Here is a 15189-nt window from a genome sequence, read left to right on the forward strand (position 1 = left end):
CCAAGCCAGTTCTTAACCATTGCGCCACTCGGCCGGCCCAATAAAATCTTTTAAAAAAATAAAAAAAAAATCCTAGTCATCTGGGAGCTCATATTTTAGTTGGGATAGGCAGATAACAGACAAGTACATAAATAAATATATAAAACAAATATGTAATATACGAGGTATATCAGTTTCCTATAACTGCCATAACGAAGTACCACAAATTGAATGGCTGTAAACAACAGACATTTATTCTCTCACAGTTATAAATGTTAGACGTCCAAAATCAAGGTGTTGGCCAGGCCATGCTTTCTCTAAAGTGTCTAGGGGATGATTCTTTGGCTCTTCCAAGTTCGGGTAGTGCCAGTTGTTTCTTGGCTTGGGATAAATAACTCCAAGCTCTGAGTTTATGCATTCTCCCTATTGTCTCTCTAGGTCTTCACATTGTCATCTTCATATAAGGAAGCCAATCATAGAAGATCAAGAGTCTACTCTACTTCAGTATGACCTTATCTAAACTAATTACATCTGCAATAACACTAGTATTTACAAATAAGGTCACATTCTGAGGTACTGGGAGTTAGAAGCTCAAAATGTCTTGTTGGGGACCATAGTCCCACTCCTAACATTAGGTACTGGTAAGTGTTCCAAAAAAAAAATAATAAACCAGGTCAAAGGAGACAGAGTTGATGGTAGCTTGTATGATGGCAGTGGGATTGGAGGAAGATGAAATGTGATTAGATCCTCAACATATTTTTTAAGGTACATTTTTTCAAGAATCATGGATAAATAGGGTATGTTATCAAGAATTTCAAGTTACTTAGTCTGAGCAACTGGAAGAATAGAGGCATCATATGCTGAGATAAGAAGAGGCATAAATTTTGAGATAGTAATCAAGATTTGGGGTTTTGATTAATTTTATGATGGCTGTTATGTACACAAATGGAGACAGCGAATATGTAGCTGGACATACAAATCTAAAGCCCATGGGAGAGGCCTGAACTGGAAATAAACATTTGGAAGTCATCAATGATAGATAATACCAAAAGCCATGAGACTGGATGAGATCACATAGAGAATTAGTGCAGATTATGATGTGGCTGTGAGTACCACCGAAATTTTCAGATTGGAAAAACAAAGCGACACCAACATAGGAAACTGAGGAGTGGCTTGTGAGGTAAGAACAGCATCAAGGCACCAATTTTCTGAGTCTCAAGTAACTAAGTATTCCAAGAATAATTCTCCATATCAATGGATGCTGATAGACCAAATAAAATGAGGATGGGAATTAACCATTGGATATGGCAATGTGAAAATCATTTGTGACTTTGACAAGGGCTGATGACAAGAGTAGTAGGACAAAAATCTAGTTATGGTAGGTTTACAGGGGAATAGAAAAAGAAGAATTGGACACAATGAGTATAGATGAGTCTCATGTGGTGATATTTTGTTAAGAAAGAAAGCAGAGAAAAAGAAAGGTAGATGAAGTGATAGTTGGGTTCAAAGAGTTGCTTTCTTGATGACCTGTAGAGAAAGAAAAATTGATGATAAAGAAGACAGAGGGGACAACTGCACGTGCAATTGTGTAGATATGAGGGGGCAGGATCTAGGGAGATATTGGCCTTAGTTAGATAGGCAATACGACTCCTATTACAATTCATCTCTAGGAATAGTAGCAAAACCAGAATATAAATGTGGATTTAGATATAGGTAAGTTTGCTGTTTTGGTAATGGATGCCTGTAAATTGCTTCTATTTTCTCAGAGAAATAAAAATCAGAATCATCAACTGAAAAAGGGAGTCCTTCAAATTAAGGCCAAGATGAAGACTTCAGGATGTACAATTACTCACTTTATAATAACACAATGAAGATTTACTTTCATCACTTATTTTCTATACCCATCAGGCACAAATTTATATTACAATATGTTTAAAGACTTGGATTTTTTGCTATGAAAGCCTATTTCTGAGTTTCTTTAAAGAAACAAGAAAGACATTGTAATAGAGATGATTTACTTCATCATATAAAATTTAAACATTGCTTTTGGGGATTTAAAAAGAAAAATGCTCATCATAGATATGACGGGCTATATGCCAAACTTTTATAAAACTTTGATAATGCCTGCAATCATAAAAATGATCTATTTCAAAATAAAAGAGTCTCATTCATTTGTACTCATCTGCGTAGAAATTACTAAAGTATCTGAATAAAGCAGAAAAAAAGAAAGAATGGGAAACATCTTATTTCATTTACTTACTAAATTAGTTAATAGAAGCAACCAATGAAAATTATCTAAACAAAAATTTCCTTTAAGGTAGTATTTGTAAGATACCTTTTTGGTAGATTAAGAGATCAACTTATATAACATCCAAAAAAGACAGTGTTTGTTTTATTATTTCCTGTGACAAGTATACAGTCTAAAACTTATCAAAGCAAATCTCTTGACAGTAGCATATAAGCTTGAATCCTCTTGGATAAAGCATTTGCAACAAAATTTTCAAAGGACAGTTTTATGTTTCAAATTAATTTTTAAAACTATGCATCTCTGTCTTTATTGACATTTGTTAGTCAAATCCATGTTGATGGCCTTCTGTGTCCACACTAAGTTTATGTGTGTGTGTGTGTGTGTGTGTGTGTGTGTGTGTGTGTGTGTGCGCGCGCGCGTGTATCTGCGTGTATGCAAAAAGCGGTAGCAAAGTAGAAAGTAAATGTTTATTGTTTGGGAAAAGAAAAAAAAATGGTGCTAGCTTTGAAGAGTTTAGAGTCTGATTGAGAAGATCATATACATACAGAAAAACAATGCATGAATATTAAGTAAATAAATATGACTTAAAGCATACACAAGAGCAAGTCAGCACAGCAAAGTGAGCTCAAAGTACCTGCCACTGGAGTAAAAATTGTTGAATGCCCATAGAGAAGAGTATATGGAATTTAATTGTTATAACGTCCTGGGAATGGCTCTTTTGGCAGCATTTAAAACGTCTGACCACTCTCTCTGACATTTTTCTTAGGTTTTGTGATGCTATTTTTTCCTAAATGTCATGCTTCCTCTCTTTTCACCTTTGCATGGCTTCTTTTGCCAGCTCTCCTTCCTCTCAGGAAACAATCAGACTCAGTTATTGATTATCTTCTTTGGCAACAACAATAGATAACTGGCACTGCTGTATCAATCACGGTTTAAACCCATTTTGTTATTTAACCCTCACACTATCCTATGAGATAGGGACTATTATCACTGTCATCTGACAATGAGAACAGTGACATCACATTACTTGCCCACATAATTTGTCCAATAGTTTTTCAATGTTTCTGTGTTCCTATTTTTAGCATCAAGTCTATTTCTTAGTTTTAAAATATAACATTTTTAATATAAAAAAAGCAATTCCTGAGTGTTTTTGTTAGAGTTCTCTAGAGAAAGGGAAGCAACAGGATATACACATAAAGAGATTTAGTCTAAGAAGGGATTGGTTTATGTAATGATGGACACTGAGTTTCAAGGTTTGCAGTGTACAAGCTGGAGACTCAGGAGAGATGACAGTGTAGTTCCAGTCCGAGACTGAAGGCGTCAGAAATAGAAGAGCCAGTGGTGTAAGTTCAAGGCTGTGTCTTAGGTTGATGGCAGGAGACCAAAGTCCCAGCTCAAAGACAGTCACGCAGAAAGAGCAAATTCTCCTTTATCCAACTTTTGCTCTATTCAGGTTTTAAAGGAATTGGATGAAGCCCACCCACACAGGGAAGACCAATCTGCTTTACTCAGTCTCCTGATTAAAATGTTCATCTCATACAGAAACACCCTCACAGACACTCCCAGGATAATGTTTAACCTGTGGGGGGAGGAACAAACTTGCTTCTACCCTCAAGGTTCTTCTGACTGGCCTAATAATCAAATAGACATGAGACAGATTAGCAAGAGAAAATAATGAAATTTAAGACATATGTGTGGGAACCCTGCATACATGAGAGAGTCAGAGATCCCACATGCACCAGAGGTTCAGAGACAGAAAGGGGGATTGAGGTATATGTGACACTCTGAGCTAGGGATGAAGTAATGCACCTTGGAGGCTTCAAAGGGTCATTGCAGGATGATAAGAAAAACAGACATTTAGTAAATAGAAGTTTGCCCTGACCTATAGATAGGTCAAAAGAAGTTATCTCTTATAATCCCTTATGGGCAAGGCCCCTAATTCAAATTCTTCTAGGTAGTTAAAGCGAGGGGCAGAAGTTTCTCTTGAGTTTGAGGCTGAATTTGCCTTTAGCTCAAAGTAACCTGCATACCACTGAGGCGCATCTTCAGGTGACTCATTCTGAACCCCCACAACCAAATATCTCGTGACTCCCTGGTGGTCTAGTGGTTAGGATTCGGTGCTCTCTCTCTCTCTCCCAAATATCTGGGCACTCCTTCACCCAGTCGACACAGAAAATTAGCCATAATATGTCATAAAATACTTTAAAACAATACAAAAATATGAATTAGTAATTCTTCTATCATTTTTGTCATTCAGTCTTTTCCTGTTCCACTAATCTTTGTGCACTTTTACAGGCCAAGCGTTAACCCAAATTGGAAGTTTTCCTCAGACTGTTTTCTCTGCCCACAACAATTATTTTTTCTCATCATCTAAATTTTAACTCAAAAATCTTTTCCCACAAGTGATACAACTGATCACCTTATCAAAGGTAGCACTCAACCTGACCTCCCCATCTTAATCTGAGAAGCTCTTAGTCACTCTTTATTTTGCTATCTTGTTCTAGTTTACGGAATTTATTATCTGAAATTAGCTTTTTTTTTTTTTTTTAGTTTTTTTTTAGTTTTTGTATTTATCTTTCTCTTCAGCTAGGATGTAAGCACCACAATAGTAAGGATTGAGTCTATCCTGTTCATCACTTTTGTCTCCAGAACCTAGACAAGTACCTGGCACAGAGGACATGCTTAATAAATATCAAATTAATGAATAAATGAAGGGATGATGATAGTTCTCAGAATCATCAGGCTTACACCCTCCAAGTTTCAAGTCCCAAGGAAAAAGATCTCTTTCCTAACTATTCTAGAATAAAATAATAGAGAGTAAGTCTAGTGGTTGCATTTGGGTCATTCAACCATCCTGAATCAGTGGTTGTGGTCAGCAGATAGAATAATTTTCCTAAAACAGCACTAATCACATTATTTTCCTGCTCAACAGCCTTTAATGTTTTTGTTTTGCTTTCTGAATAGCTTACAAGATTTAAGTTGGTATTCATGGCCCTAGATTATCAACAATTAATATCACATCATCTCTAAAAATCATCTTCTCCAAATGCTCTAAGCTTCAGCCAAACTGCACCAGTCACAAAGCTCTAAACTTCTTAGCTTTCCTACTCCTTTACGTTTGTTATTTCTGCTTCTTAAAATTGGGACACTCTCCTTCCCATCTCTGTTTCAAAGTATTTCCCATCATTGTAAATTAAGTTCCAATGCCACCTCTTCCATTGAGGCTTCTCTGAACACCCTGAGCCAGGTTTATTTTTCTCATCTGGATGCTGATGGTCCTTGCTTTCTGCCCCTTTGTTAGAACCTGGACACATGCCGTTTTATATTAAAGTTATTTTAGCACAGACATTCTTTTTCGTTAGCATGAGGATAAGCATACTGAGAGCAGAGTGACCCACACTGGTGTCGTTAAAATAACATGGACTTTGAGATAGCAAATTTACTGAATCACTTGGGAAAAAATCTAAAACACCCTAGGAATGGGGAATAACAAAACAATGCTTCTAATAGGCTTCCTGCCATTTGTTAGAATGCCTGACAAATGTTAGTTTGCTCCCTTTATTCTGTATTAATCTCCATACCTTTATAGTGTTTATTGTCATAGACATTTGGCAAATATTTGCAGAATACATTGCATGAAAAAATTATCTTCATAATTGCAATCTCTCACATAGCCCTCATTCCTATGTTTTAACTTCTGTGTGTGTGTCTTGCCATTATCTCAAAGTCACTAGGTCCCACACAGGACTCCATATTGTCTTGGAATCCCCTTTCAATTTCCTTGCTTTTGCCACTGGCATAACTACTCTCTTTTTCGCCATACATTTGAGTTACTTTATCTTTTCATCGTCTTTATCTTCTTTATCTACTAAATTATTTTCTGCTGCTTACCTTTTAAACTATCTCTAGCATCAGCCTCTGTCATTTGTTTCACTTACTACCATCATCCTAGTTTAGTCCCTTAGTAAAACTGGCTCAATCACTGTATGGAATCCCATGAAATAGTGTGCATGCCCATTCGTTAGTACTAGATAGATTAAAGGATGGAGGGTGGATGCTGGCTCGCTGCCTGGCTAGCTGAATAAACAACAGACCTAAGTCCTGGTCTTGTGCATTAATTTCCAAAACTGAATTTGATATAGGGTGTTTCCAGCTATTTTCAAAAATGCAAATATGTATCCTAAGCCCTTATAAGAAAGATAAACTTCACAGATAATTAATTATGTTTGGAAGAGTGTTAAGAGTAAGCCAATAATGTTAGAATATTTTAATTCCAATTTAGGGGTTACCACTTGAAGAAGCTCATCATCACGTGCTGGCGATCTATAAGGAAAGTATGAAGATGGAGATCAACAGTAAGCCCTGGTCTTCAAAAGGGATAAGAAATTAAGCAAATTTCATATTAAAAGTCAATAGAGGGCCGGCCGAGTGGCGCAATGGTTGGGAGCTGGCTTGGGACGCCAGAGGGCCCCAGTTCGGATCCCACATATGAGGGCCAGTGACACTGCCCTCCACAGCTAAGATGCTGAACAACAGCTCAACCTGGAGCTGGGCTGCTGTGGGTCACCGGTGACGGCGTAGGCTGCAGCCCCTGTGGCAGTGGGTTGCCATGGGCTACCGTATGCAGCCAGCGTGAGCGGCCAGCAGCCGCAGTGAGCGGCTGTCCAGAAGCCGGCGACTGGTCTGCCTCTCCCGGGAAGAGCGCAATGATAATACCAACATGGGCCAGTGAAGCAACGTCCTCCACAACTAGACTGAAGAACAAAACGACAGCAACTTGTCTGTTCCCCCTCACCCAATTCCCCAGCACTGTTCCCATCCCCTCAATTCCCCAATAAAAAATAAATAAATAAATAAAAATCAATAGAAACTACATAGTACCTGAATCCAAGAAAAAAATCATTTATTCCAAATTTGGGTTGCTACAACACAATGGAAATAAGAAGTATGTCTGGAATACAGGAGATCCTCTGCAAGAATCCCTATGTCCTGTGATTAAAATAAGTGAAAAACTGCTGCAATCCAATTCAGGCAGGACTGATAACAGCCCAGATCCTTCAGGAGTAAAGGTTTGGCTCACCCATCACACAGAGAACCATGATCAGCTAGACTGCTTTGTTGAGGGCAAAAGGATTATGGATTTGGTAGACCAAACAAACAGGGTTATACATACTAGCTATAACCAAGTGACAAGTTGCAGATTTGAGAACTATAATATTTCTTGCATGTTTTGATGTAAATATATTTGTATTTATATAGGCCAGCTATTTTTACTTTTTCTCTTTTATTCCTTCATAATCTAATATAAGGCATGAATAGTAGTTAATTTTTTATCTTACTATTTAAGTTATAGTGTAACAAAAGAGTATGGATTAGCTAGAATCGCCAAAAAAATTTTCAGTGAAGGGCCAAATAGTAAATAATTTAGACTTTATTAGGCTTTGTGGGTCATATACAGTCTTTGTTGTCTATTCTTTTTTTTTTCTGCAACACTATTTAAAAACATTACTATAAAATATATAAGTGTTATTTTATTTCATTTGTTATTTAACTTTATATTTATATTATAAAATTATGATAAAATATTATAATAGAACATTCTTAGCTAACAAGCTGTATAAAAACACGTTAAGAGATAAATTCAGCTGATAAATTTTCCAACCCGTGCACTAGGAATACATGAGCAACATCCACAGACAAAAACAGGAATCTTGTATTGTGTTCTGGGGAAATGGTCAGCAGGTTTTGGATGTATAGGTGTGTTATGTTAGGCAGAATAGGTGTGTTATGTTAGGCAACTTTGTTATCGCTTTTATTTGAAGATTAACGGTAGTTGAAGAAGGTGTGTCTGAGTGCCATGGTGAAAAATAGTGGGCTGTGGTGCTTGTAATGTGTCTACTTGGCTAGACTGAATTACATTTCTCAGGATCCCCTCTCCTCTATGCTGCCAGTGAGAGTTGGCTACAAGAGAGGTTCTTGCACAAGATTTGAAGGGCAGAAGCCAAGCAGTAGCCATTGTTATAAAAGCTCACACAAGTTGTTGCTAATCTGCTGGCTTAATCTACTGGCATAGGGCAATAATCAGGCCTGCAAATGCTGCACTTTCTCCAGGGTCCTTCTTTAGCTTCTCCAGGTGATGAAGAATTCCAGCTGCCCCTAGAGACACTTCTATCATTCATATCACAGCAACAATAACTGACATCTTGTGCACGTGGGTTCCAGCGTGTTTCTGCTCTCTTCTACTTTACCTCTCCTCTTCCTGACTCTGCCTTTCCTGCAGACTTCAAACTTCAGCATCAATTGCAAAGGTAAGGGCCTTACAGAGACTACCCAATCAGATTCCACAATTGTGCAATGTCAATTTTTTTAATTGCATGTATATATATAAACATACACATATGTATATTTACATGTATTTATATATATACACGTGTCGATAAACACATATCTCCCAATGGCTTTGCTTCTCTAATTAATGTACACCCTATCATCTGGATTTTGTACTTACTGGTATTCTGCCTTTGACAGCTGTTACACCATTCCCATCCTAGACTGAAAGAACTAAGAAGCAGTAAACCTTTGTAGATTAGAATCTCAGGCTTGGTCTGTGTTCCTTACTCTGAGTGCTCAATGAAAATTTGCATCTACTGTTAAGGAAATCCATTGTTTAGGATTTAACAAAGGTTATCGAGGATACAAATTTTGCATAGTGGTATCTTATTGCACCCAGTTATTTCCTTATTATTTTTCTCACATTCAGAGAGATCCTAATTACAGACTGCATAGATCTCTATATACTATTTTATTAACATAACCATGAAACATTAATTTTACTAGAAATAATTACATATAGCATATAATTTTATTCGGCTCTGTTCTTTTATTTGTTTCTATGCTTGCATCTAATACTTTTAGCAAAACAGCTCCTATCAAGCTTACTTTTCATCGTGCAGTCAGCTTATACCAGTGCAGAGACAATTAATTTTAGATGATAGACTTATGAGTATATCCCATTTATAGACCCATCTCTTCCTATGGAACCTCTCCCAGATTCAAATTCCTTTTCACTTCTGGTCCTGAGATTTTATGGATTCCCATCAGAATTGAGAATAAGAACATACTCTCCAGTGGTGGCAGGAAAGGACAACATGGCCAAAGGGAAAAGGTGAATCAGAGGCAAAAACGAACACTTAAGAAAGACATAATGATAACTCTTCACACTTTTTACATTTAGTCTGTGTTAGGCAGAATGCTATGCTATTCAAAAAATATTCTCAACTTATCAGAAAATATTTATCAAATAAGTTTTCCTTTGTTCATCTTTTATTATGAAATGTTTTATATAAGTATAATGAATAAGTAAATTTTAAAGAAAAATAAAATGAACACCCATGTTTTCACCACTCTGTTTAAGAAATAAAACATTATCAAGAGCTTTAAAGTACCCTCTTTCCCCTTCTCAATTCATCATCCTGGTTTCCATTTTGCCTACATGTAGCTACACATCTCAATTTTGTGTTTTTCATTTTCTTATAGTTTCTTCATAGCCTAGTCTCATGTATATGTATCCTGAAACAATATATTTAGCTTTGCTTGTTTTTATTCTTTATATAGGTAAAATCAAATTGTATATATTCTGTGATTTCCTTTTCCCATTTTACCTTAAGTTTGTGAAATGAATCCATGTTCTCTCTCTGTGTGTAGTTGTGGTTCATTTATTTTCACTGTTGTGGATTCTACGGCTGTACCCCACTTTATTTATCCAGTCACCTGCCAATAGACATTTGAATTATATACTACTGTCTTTTTCCACTATTACAATTAATTCTACTCTTAACATTGTTGAACATATCTCCTAATCAACATGTACGAGTGATTTTCTTTTGCCCGTATTATTGCTTGATTGATTTCCACTCTACAAGTTAATTCCATGGTTTTCCAAAGCAGTTGCACCAATGTATATACCCATCAGCATCATTAAAATAGTTCCTTCCTTTCTCTCCACACCCTTACCAGTTGTTAGCATTGTCAGACTTTTCAGTTTTTGCTAATTTATTTAGTGTATTCTTTGTCTTTTTCAATATGATTTTATAATTTTATTCAGAAAAGCATAAACTCCAAAAACCAAATAGTTTTTGTGATAGGCAGAAAAATTGTTCCCTCCCTCAAATGTTAACATCTTAATTCCCATAACCTATGAATATATTACTAGAATGGTTCTGAGATGCTTGGGATAGCAGTTGGGTGTCCTACAATTCAGCAGAATTTGGACACTATCTACCCAGAGATAACATCAGATTCCACAGGCTAAGGGCTCTATCCCACAAGACTGCTGCCCTCTAGTTCAGAGGTAAATCACAAGCCCAAGTTAACACCTGTGCTTCTGACCAACCAGCTATAGACTGAAGGTTCCCAAGGATCCCCCTCCTTGGACTTCAGATGCCAGTCCCAAGTCCAGGTTGTTACTTGGACTTCTGACCGGCTAGCTATAAATCAGAGGTTCCCATGAGGTCCCCCTTTGGATTCAATTAATTAGCTAGAACAACTCACAGAACTCAAGGAAACACTTACTTATGTTTGCCAGTTTAACATAAAAGGATATGATAAAGAACACAAATGAATATCCAGATAGAAGAGATGCATGGGGCAAGTGGGAAGGGGCACAGAGATTTCATGCTCTGTCTGGGTGTGCCAATCTCTGAATACCTCCATGCATTCACCAACCCAGAAGTTCTCTGAACCCTGTCATTTTGGGTTTTTATGGAGGCTTTCTTATATAAGCAAAATTGATTACATCACAGGCAATTGATTCAACCTCCAGCCCATAACAACTCCCAGGAAATCATAGGGTAAGACTATAAATCCCAACCCTCTATTCAAGATTGGTTCCCCTGGCAACAAGCCCCTATCCTTAGGTGCTTTGCAAAAGTCACTTCATTAACATAAACCCAGTTGTGGTGGAAGGGGCTTGCTATAAATAACAAGATACCTGTTTCACCTTTAAGGCTCCCAAAGGGATTTCAGAAACTGAGGACAAGAGACCAAATGTTATAACAAAAGAGGCTCCCACTGCTCATGATATTCAGGAAATTCCAAGGCAGTTTTGGGAGCTGTGAGCCAGGAACTGTGGAGAAAGACAAAGTATACATGAGAAATATATTTTAGTCACCTGAATAACCAAACATACATTTCTTTTTTTAAAAAAAAAACACTCATAATTGAAGTCTTTATTTTATGTACAAAGAGCTGACATTGTTTCTGCAGTAGATAGCTTGCATGATTCATTCATGGAAGTTCACTCAGTCCAACTTAATGAAGCCTATATCCTGCGCGTACTGACGGAAACACTGGCGACACATACTGAGGGCGTATTTCCGGATCAGACCGTGCCGGTTTGAGCAGACGCAGCAAGAACGAGAACCCTGGCCGAATTTTCTTGGATGGCTCCAGTAGAGCTGTTGGTGACCCATCTTGCTCTCTCGGATGCAACAAGGTAAAAGGGAAAACATACACTTCTTATAAATCAGAATATGGCAGTTATCTTACATGACAAAAAGGATTTTGCAGGTGTGTTTAAGGTTAAGGATTTTGAAATTGGGGCATTAACATGGCCAAATCTAATCACATCAATTCTTCAAAGCAGAGAACCTTTCCCAGCTGTTGTCAGAGGGAGACTGACTATAACGGATGCTAAGAAAGATACTTTGAAAATGGAGAATGGGGGCATGAGCCGAGGAATGTGGGCGGCCTCTAAAGCTAGGAATGGCAGAAAAACAACTTTTCTCCTTAGAGCTTCTGGAAAGGAAGGCAGTCCTGATGATCCCAAGATTTTAATATACAATAAATTTATGTTTTTTAAGCTATTAAACTTATGGTAATTTGTTATGGTAGCAATAGAAAACTAATACAGTATTATCATTGTTTTATATGATCAGAGTTTGTTCAAATTTAAATGTATACAAATCATTTTTATTGCTGACAATTCTTCTTGAATCGCAGTCCATCTTTCTGGGATTATTTGCCTTCTTTCTGAAGTAAACTTCATAAGGTAGTTTTCAGAGGGTCTATTTATGAGATGCTTAATTTTTTGTTTGCCTTTATTTTGCCTTTATTTTTGAAAAAGTTCCCTGGGTATACATTTCAAGATTGACGATTATTTTCTCTCAGTACCATAAAGATATTCTGTTTCTTATTTAACAATCAGCTACCTGAATATTTGATTGTCCTTCATTACATATTCTTTTCTCTCTGGCTGCAATTAAACTTTCTCTATGTGTATGGTTTTCTTTAGTTTCACTGTAATATATCTAAGTGTATTCTTTTTTTTAAGATTTTTATTGGGGAATTGGGGGAGGGGGACAGCATTGGGAAATCGGGGAAGGGGAACAGACAAGCTGCTGTCCTTTGGTCCTTCAGTCTAGTTGTGGAGGACATCACTTCACTGGCCCATGTTGGTATTATCATTGTGCTCTTCCCGCGTGAGGCAGTCACTCACCAGCCATTGGACAGCCACTCACAGCGGCTCATGGCAGCTCACGAAAGCTCACGCCAGTTGCCAGCCAGTCCCACTGCAGCCTTCGCCATCGCCAGTGACTCACAGCAGCCCAGCTCCAGGTCAAGCTGTTGTTCACCATCTTAGCTGTAGAGGGCACAGCGTCACTGGCCCTAATGTGGGATCCAAACCGGCGCCCTGCTGCTAAGAGCTGGCATCCCAAGCCAACTCTTAACCAATGCACCAATCAGCTGGTCCTAAGCGTATTTCTTTTTAATTAATCTTTTTAGGGCATGCTGTGCTTCTTAAATATGAGGATTCTTGCTTTCTATATTTATTATCTCCTCAAATGTTTTGTTTCTATTATTGTCTTTTGCAACCTCTTGTGTTGAACTTTTTCACTTTATCTTCTATATCTCTTAATCTGACTTTGATATTTTCTATTTCTATGTCTTTCTGAGCTTCATTCTGGATAATTCATCATCTCTGATGGTTATTTAAAAATGGATACAGTTAAATAGAGACAACCACCAGTACAGACAGGATTTGGATTGGGAAATCATAAGGTTAAGATTAAGATTTGAAAATTCTAGGACTCTTGACCATGTAGAAGAGAAAGTTCAGTGTGGAAAATATTAACCACGTATAAAGAACAAGAAGTAAGCATGTAAAAGCTTTCAAGGCAACATTTAGGAAACTATTCCTGATAGGAGGATAATGGAAAATCTTTCAAAAATTGTTGTGTTCTATCTCCCACCCTGGCAGTAGTAGAGAGAGTACATCTTGAATGAATTATTCTCTGCTTGGAGCTAGAGATGAGATAGCATGAAAAATAGGGAGAAAAGTCTTGACCTATGAACTAGGTCACAAAATTCAAGGGCTAAATGTTAAAGAGGGAAGTATGGACAAACCCAAAATATGCAGGGATAAAAGAGAGGCACTATCAAGAGCTGAAGTGTAGAAACATTGCTATGACAGTAAGTGTGAGCATTTTCTTTATATTTTAATTTGTATTGCCTAAGCAGCACAAGGGTACATTTCTTTCTAAAAAGCCAATACATACCATATAAAGCTAAAACCCCACTTAGTATCTCGCTGCCCCAATTTTAGAACCCTTTTCTCCTAGAAGAAATACTATCCAAACTTTCTCGAAGTATTTATATAAAAAGATGCCCAAATAAAACATACAGAATAACTGTGTGTGTAGTGAGTGTGTAGTTTATGTATGTGTTTTATATAAGGTTAGAAACTTTATAGGTGGATGCTACAGACTAGAAAGCTAGAATGAAACTGATAATATTCTAATCAGAAGGTAACCAAGCCCCAACAAGGGACTGACAGAGCAAAGGAAGCTGCTAAAGTTGATAAATGAGTACATGTGGAAGAAGAAAGATTTGAAGGTAAAGATAATGCCAAAGAGTTGGGCTTAAATACCAGGACAGCAGCTGGGATTCCCTTGGTGTTTAGGAAGTAGGGCAGTTGGGAAATTTTTTAATGAAACAAAGACATTTGTCTGAGGCACACTGATTTGAGGTGGAAATGACCTTGGATCTGATTAAAATCTTTAATCAAATAACAATCTGCTGTGGCTTGAAATGCACTTATTTGACTATCCATTTAATAACCAATTCTACTTTATAGAATATTGATGGATATTTACTTCTACCCCAATCATTGCTGTTTTCTGAATCCTAAATTCATTAAAGATATATTTTTTTGTCTTTTTAAGGACATCTTTTAAAAGAATTGACTGTTCAATTGTAAATTGAAGAGTAATTTTTTCTTTTTTTAATCTAGGAAATCAGAACTCTTGTGACTTCAGTTAAGTCACTTGCCTTTTTTTTTTTTTTTTTACTTGGGTATTAGGCTTCCATACCTATCAATATCACAGACTAGGTATCCTAACTTACCCTTCTGCTGAAATCAACTGAGAATGTTGAGTAATTTTTTCCACCTCCTTAAGCTCATTGATAACTACATCAAAGTCAGATTAAGAGATATAGAAGACAAAATGAGAAAGTTCAACACAAGAGGCTAGAAAAGACAATAATAGAAACAAAACATTTGAAGAGGTAATGAATATAAAAAGCAAGAATAACTACAAGGCAAATACAAAACTTGGTGAAGTCAGAATCCTAGAAGTATTCCTATGTAAGAGGGTAAGGGTATGTTAGAGATAAATCACATTCCTCCTTCCCTGAACCCCCAACCCCCATCCCACCCAGAATGCTAGGAAAATTGACTGCCTTAAACCATGGTGTTTAATGAAAGAGAAAAACAAACAAACAAACAACAAAAAACTTCTCTCTTGAAAATTGTTAAATGAATGCCTACCCTCAGGGCTTCTGGGTCAATTTACATTGGTTAGGTTTTCTCAAAATTCTCAAATGGATAATACTATAGTTTCAAGTAGTCTTGGAATGGTCATTACCCCAAACACCTGAGAGAAACAAATGTAGATTCTTTTTTG

General features: G+C 37.0%; 1 pseudogene; it reads right to left on the reverse strand.

The window, feature by feature from the left end:
- Positions 1–11444: 11444 nt before the first annotated feature.
- LOC109379492 (40S ribosomal protein S29 pseudogene) lies at positions 11445–11714 on the reverse strand (annotated as a pseudogene).
- Between the last annotated feature and the right edge of the window lie 3475 nt (positions 11715–15189).

Source organism: Hipposideros armiger, unplaced genomic scaffold (assembly GCF_001890085.2).
Source record: "Hipposideros armiger isolate ML-2016 unplaced genomic scaffold, ASM189008v1 scaffold_2, whole genome shotgun sequence".
NCBI classification, from domain to species: Eukaryota; Metazoa; Chordata; class Mammalia; order Chiroptera; family Hipposideridae; genus Hipposideros; species Hipposideros armiger.